A 6,265-nucleotide genomic window follows, 5' to 3' on the forward strand; every position below is an offset into this window, starting at 1 on the left:
TAGTGCGAGACATGCAACTGGCCCCTCTCCTCGTCGGTCCCTCGGACGCAACAGAAGCCTAGTTGCAACCAAGTTAGAAGACATGCAGTTGTATAACTAAAGTTGGATATGCAACTGGCCCCCTCTCTCCCAGTCGCCCCTCCGACAAAACAAAGCCACTTGCAGTTGCAACCAAGTTAGAAGACATGCAGTTGCCACCATGTTGGAACACATGCAATTGCATGACTACAATTGAGCATGCAACTGGCGCCCTCTCTCTTCCCGCCGCCCTCTCCGACAAAACAAAGGTCCCAGTTACAACCAAGATAGAAAATAATGCAGTTGCGTGACTAGTGTGGGACATGCAACTAGCCCCCCCTCTCTTCCTGCGGCCCCTCCGAAAAAACAAATCACTGTTGCAACCAAGTTAGAAGACATGCAGTTGCGTGACTATGGTTGGACATGCAACTGGCCCCCTCCTCGTCGGTCCCTTCAACAAAGCGAAAAGCCCAATTGCAACCAAGTTAGAAGACATGCAGTTGCGTGAATAGTGTTGGACATGCAACTGGCACCCATCTCTTCTCGTCGCCGCCTTCGAAAAACATAGCCCCTAGTTGCAACCATGTTGGAAGACATGCAGTTGCATGACTACAATTGGACATGCACCTGACCCCATCTCCTTGCCCCTGCCCTCGACAAAAATAAAGCCCAGTTACAACCATTTTGGAAGACATGCAGTTGCGTGAGTATAATGAACATGCAACTGGCCCCTCTCTCTTCCTGCCGCCCCTCCAACAAAACAAAGTCCCCCCAGTTGGAAACTATGTTGGAAAGACATGCAGTTGCGTGACTAGTGTGAGACATGCAACTTGCGCCGCTCCTAGTTGGTCCCTCCGACAAAACAAAAATCCCAGTTGCAAGTAGGTTAGAAGGCATGCAGTTGCAACCATGTTGGAAGGCATGCAGTTGCATGACTAAAGTTGTGCATGCAACTGGGCCCTAGTTGCAACTATGTTGGAAAACATGCAGTTGCATGACTAAGTTGGACATGCAACTGGCCCCCCTCTCTCTTCCTGCCGCCCCTCCAACAAAATGAAGGCCCAGCTGCAACTATGTTGGAAAACATGCAGTTGCGTGACTATAGTTGGACACACAACTAGTGCTCTTCTCTCTTCCCGCCGCCCTCTCAGCCAAAACAAATACCCCAGTTGCCACAAAATTAGAAGAGATGTAGTGGCGTGACTATTGTGGAACATGGAATGGCGCGTCTCGTCGCCAGTCCTTCTGAAAAACAAAAATCGAGTTGGAACCAAGTTAGAAGACATGCGGTTGCAACCATGTTGGAAGACATGCAGTTGCGTGACTGCAGTTGGACATGCAACTGGCCTCCTCTCTCCGTACCCGTCGCCCCCCTCAAACAAAACAAAGCCCGGTTGCGACCATGTTGGAAAAGACTTGTAGTTGTAGGCGGGGGTGACGGTTGCAGTTGCATGACTATAGTTGGACATGCAACTGGCCACCTCTGTCCGTTCCACCGCCCCCTTCGACAAAACAAAAGGCCTAGTCGCTACCATGTTGGAACACTTGCAATTGCATGCGGGGGCAACGGTTGCAGTTGCATGACTACATGGACATGCAACTGGCCCCCCCTCTCCGTTCCCGTCGCCCCTCCGACAAAACAAAGCCTAGTTGCGCGGTGGGGGTGACGGTTTGAAGTTGCATGACTACAATTGGACATGTAACTGGCCCGTCTCTCTCGGTAGCCTCCTCCGACAAAAACAAGGCCCCAGTTGCAACCATGTTGGACCCCCTCCCCCTTCTCCCCGCCGCTCCCTCCGGCAAAACAAAAAGACCAGTTGCATCCATGACTAAAATGCTTCCCCCGACAAAAAAGGCGTAGTTACAACTATGTTGAAAAGTCATGCAATAGCAGTCGGGCACGATGGTTGCAATTGCATGACTAGTGTAGACATGCAACTGCCGCATCCCCTTCTCGCCGCCATCCCCACTCGAACAAAACAAAAGCCCAGTTGCGACCATGTTGGAAAAGATAAACAGATAACTGTAAAAAGTGGTATCCAATTCTTTTAAATACTATTGGATTGAACATGAATCCTACATGGGTTGAAAGTGAACATCAACCCATGAATGCTGCAAAATCTGCATTCTACATTCTACATGTGTCAAAATGGCTAAAAAAGAGATACACTGAAGACTAAGACATGAACCAGCCATATCAGTGCAAAAACACACAGTTACAAAAATAAACAAAAAATATCTAGAAAAAGTAACCCATGAATTGTACCACCCATGGTTTATGCAAGTAAGCCAAGCTACAAACACTAAAAAAATACTTGCTGCTAGTAAAAAACACTAATAAAAACACAAAAAGAATTTGCTGTCGCTAGTTAAATCATGGCCATGGTTTCTGGAATAGTAAACCAAGCTACACACACTAATAAAATGATTGTTATTTTTTAGACTTATAAAATCCCTATTATGACATTAAGTGTCTTCCTCCTCTCTAACCACACAGGAAGAGCTTAGCATGCTGGATAAAAAAATCAATGATTTCAATGTAAACAACTACTTAGCTAGGGGCTCCCTCTCTGCTTCAAAACCCAATGAGAAAAAAAAAGGTCAACCTTCAACAGTATATTATGTGATGATGAGAATAAAACTAAAAAAGAAACAAGGATAAAAAAATGATAAAAAATACAATAAAAAAGAAACAGAGGTTGCGGACTTGCCCCTCTGTTTTTGAACTACTTCCAGGCAAAAATGATGATGCCGCTTCCCCTGCTCTCGCGGAAACAAGGGCTCAGACAAACTCTGCAAGCCATCACCTGTGCACATAAAAAAGGCACCAAAACATAAAATTTGTGCTAGTGAGAGACATATGAATTCAGCTAATGATTTTAGCGAGAAACTTGCATGCTTCCGGAAAAAAGGATTTCAAGACAATGATGCTTTTTCAAAATATATTTACATCGGGTTGCAGAGATAAAAAGATGAATCTATCAAAAAGACCATATTAAAAACATACCACGGCTACTGATGCATTCAGTAATCTATATCTTGATTCCATATAAAAAAAGATATTGAACATGGTACTGATTATTAGGGTTTCGGCAAAAAGAAAACTGAAAAAACATGCTACTGCTAGAACTTAGTTTCAGTGATCATTCTCTTTGATTCCAGAAAAAAGAGAGATCTGAACATGCTACTGATTAATAGGGTTTCAGCAAAAAAAATTGACAAACAAATAAACTTGCCCACTCCTAGTGATAGATTCAGTAACAATCTCTCTTGTTTACAGAGAAAATATTTCAAAAACATGCTACTGGTCAAATAGGGTTCCATCAAAAATCTGAAAAAACAAATAAACATGTACACTCCCTAGTGATAGATTCAGTAATTATCTCTCTTGTTTCCAGTGATTAATAGGATTTCGGCAAAATCTGAAACAAAACAAAACAAGAGACTGAGCCTTTCCATTCCACAAACAAAATATAATCTTCAACCATGCTACTGATTTCACAATCATGCTACTGATTTGAGGGGCTTTGGGTTTGGGTTCAGTAATAGATATGAGGGGGTATGGGTTCAGTAATAATCCTGAAACATGCTACTGATTTCACAAACATGCTACTGATTTGAGGGGCTTTGGGTTTGGGTTCAGTAATAGATATGAGGGGGGTTGGGTTCAGTAATAATTCTCAAACATGCAAAAAGTCTGAAGGAAAAATCATACAAAAAAGAAGACACAGTACATACCACTGCTTGAATAGAAAAAGGGGAGCGATTCTATGCTTCAAGCTACTACTCTGGACTTGATCCAAAACAAAAAAATGGAACCCAAAATCCCCTCAGATCTACTGCATCTCACCAATAAACAAGACAAACAAGATAAGAGAGGGGGGGCACTTACTCCATCAGCAGCGTCCTCCATCCTCTCACTAGCCGTGGGGCAGCACAGCGGTTCCTTCGTTTCGCTGGAGAGACCTTCAGATTTGATAGAGAAGAACAGAGAGAGAAGGAAGAAATGGACTGACGACTAGAGTTCCCCTCTTAATTACTACGCCCCAAGCATTACAGGACGCTACAACCAGAAAAACAAGTAAACGGGCCGGCCCGCTCCTTATACAGGCCGAAACGAAGGACAAAAGCGCCCCAGAACGAATCATAGATCGGACGGCTGGGAAGTCGACTGATTTTTAGCACCTCCGATTAAGTTTTGATGTATTAACTGCTTTAAATTTTAAACCTACCACTTCACTTGGCAGCAGGCCATGTGGTGTTAGCTTTTTTCTTTTGCATGGATGTTGTTTTAACTTTTAGTGAGGCACTAAAGTATAAGGAAATAGGTAGACACAAATGTCTTTTTTATCACTCTAGATGTGTTTGTTCCTCTCCGCCCTTGTCTAGAAGACAACCTATTGTCCTCTTTCCAGCCCATGTCGCGCCTCTTTGCTTGCAAATTTTGTTGCGCCAAGTTTTTTTTCTTGATTTTATTTTTTCAGGCAGGAACGTGAAGGGATGATTTTCACAATTTTTGGGACTTTTGCATCTTTACACCTAAAAAAATCAAGCAAAATTTCAATTCAAATTCGTTTGAGTTCGCCATACAAATTTACACGAAATCGCTACTGTCGAAGTGGCTTCTGCATCTTGTCTCTTCCCACGGGTCATGGGTTTGAGATCTCTCTTCTCCACTTCGTTTTTTTTCCTTTTGTTATACACAAAGGGCAGCCCAAATAATTAAATTTTGATGTCGTCTCGAGTTCAGATCGCTCCAACAATCACATCTAGTAGTTTCCTCTCAACCTCATGAATCTCTATTCACTAGTACCGATAAAGCCTTTATTACACATGGTCAAAAAGCACCACCGCACATGGTATTCGGTTCTGTGTGGAAGGGTTGATTACTGATTGAACGTTCAAAACGCACACGCCATCGAAACCATGCGGGGTGGGTTTAAATATGCATGCAACTAAAACAACCCGATCGTGTGCGGTAACAATTTCAGGATTTTTATAAAAGAAGCCACCGGCAGAGGGTGCCGCCGCTGACACCATACTATACCTAGTCGACAAAGACACCATGTGTGAGGTGCACGTCACACATAACTTTTGCCTAACATGTGAGATTGAGGGGCACACTGTATTTTTCCAATGCAAGTGTGATGTTCACATCACCCATTTTTTGTCTAAAATAATTATCTTATTGGGGGTCTTTAGACAAATCGCCACACAGGTTTTCCCCAACCTTGTGTCATATGTACACCACTGCCAGCAGGTGACATGTCCTGCTTCAGCAGCTGTCAACTGGCTTACTATCAACATGCATGAAAATGTTTAGTATTTCCAAACATCAAGACAAGAAGAAGTCACGCAGTTCAGGAGTGCACAAAAGACAAATAGATAGTATTGTTGACAATATAAAGAGTAGCAACAGTAAAACTAGGAAACAAAAACCATCTTCAATAGCTCTGTACCTGTCAAGAAACAGCTTCGTGTGATTAAACCGTCACATAACTCTTGTTGAACTAGTCGCTCGTCATTTATGTACTCGAGTCTGGATGAAGGTAGCAACTAAAGGACGTGGCCAAGGTGGCTTTCTGATGCTGGCTTGAAAGGTTAGGCTCTGTCGACGATGTCAACGATTCAAGACCAGCTAGAACTTAAAAGCTGGACCAACTAACCTCCAGGAAATTGCAAACAAACTACAAGTCACAATGTCACATAGGCATTAATGTAGTGCCCGACATCATCAAACTAAGACAGAATCGGCGGAACAAGGTCGAGCCTCACACCAGGCCATGTATGCTAGAAGATTGGAGTACCGGACTAATCAGCCTGTCGTACCAAGCACCAACGTCTTTGTCAGATCATCAGCCTCCAACCTCGTTCGTTTCATCTGGATTCCCTTTCAGCAGAGAAGAGAAGATGTGTCCATTGTTCATTGTGATGCTGGAGATTCTCTGAAGACTTGTTGAGCAGGTACTCATCTTCAGCATGCCAAGTTAGTCATGCAATCATAAAGATTGTTGATACCTTGTGACAGATCTCCACTACGTCATCACCATGGGTGACTAGAATGTATATTGGAGAGTTGCATGAAGGTCGTGTAGAAAGATGAGTGTGTTCTCCATCCCGGGACCTACCATTCCCAAACTATCCTCACAAAACTATATTACTACCTTGATCATCTAAAAAGCTAGAGATTTCATAAGGAGAGAGGTCAGGACCAGAAAGGTGGAATGGCACAAGGCACTATTAATTT

Source organism: Aegilops tauschii, chromosome 6, assembly GCF_002575655.3.
Source record: "Aegilops tauschii subsp. strangulata cultivar AL8/78 chromosome 6, Aet v6.0, whole genome shotgun sequence".
Classification (NCBI taxonomy): Eukaryota; Viridiplantae; Streptophyta; class Magnoliopsida; order Poales; family Poaceae; genus Aegilops; species Aegilops tauschii.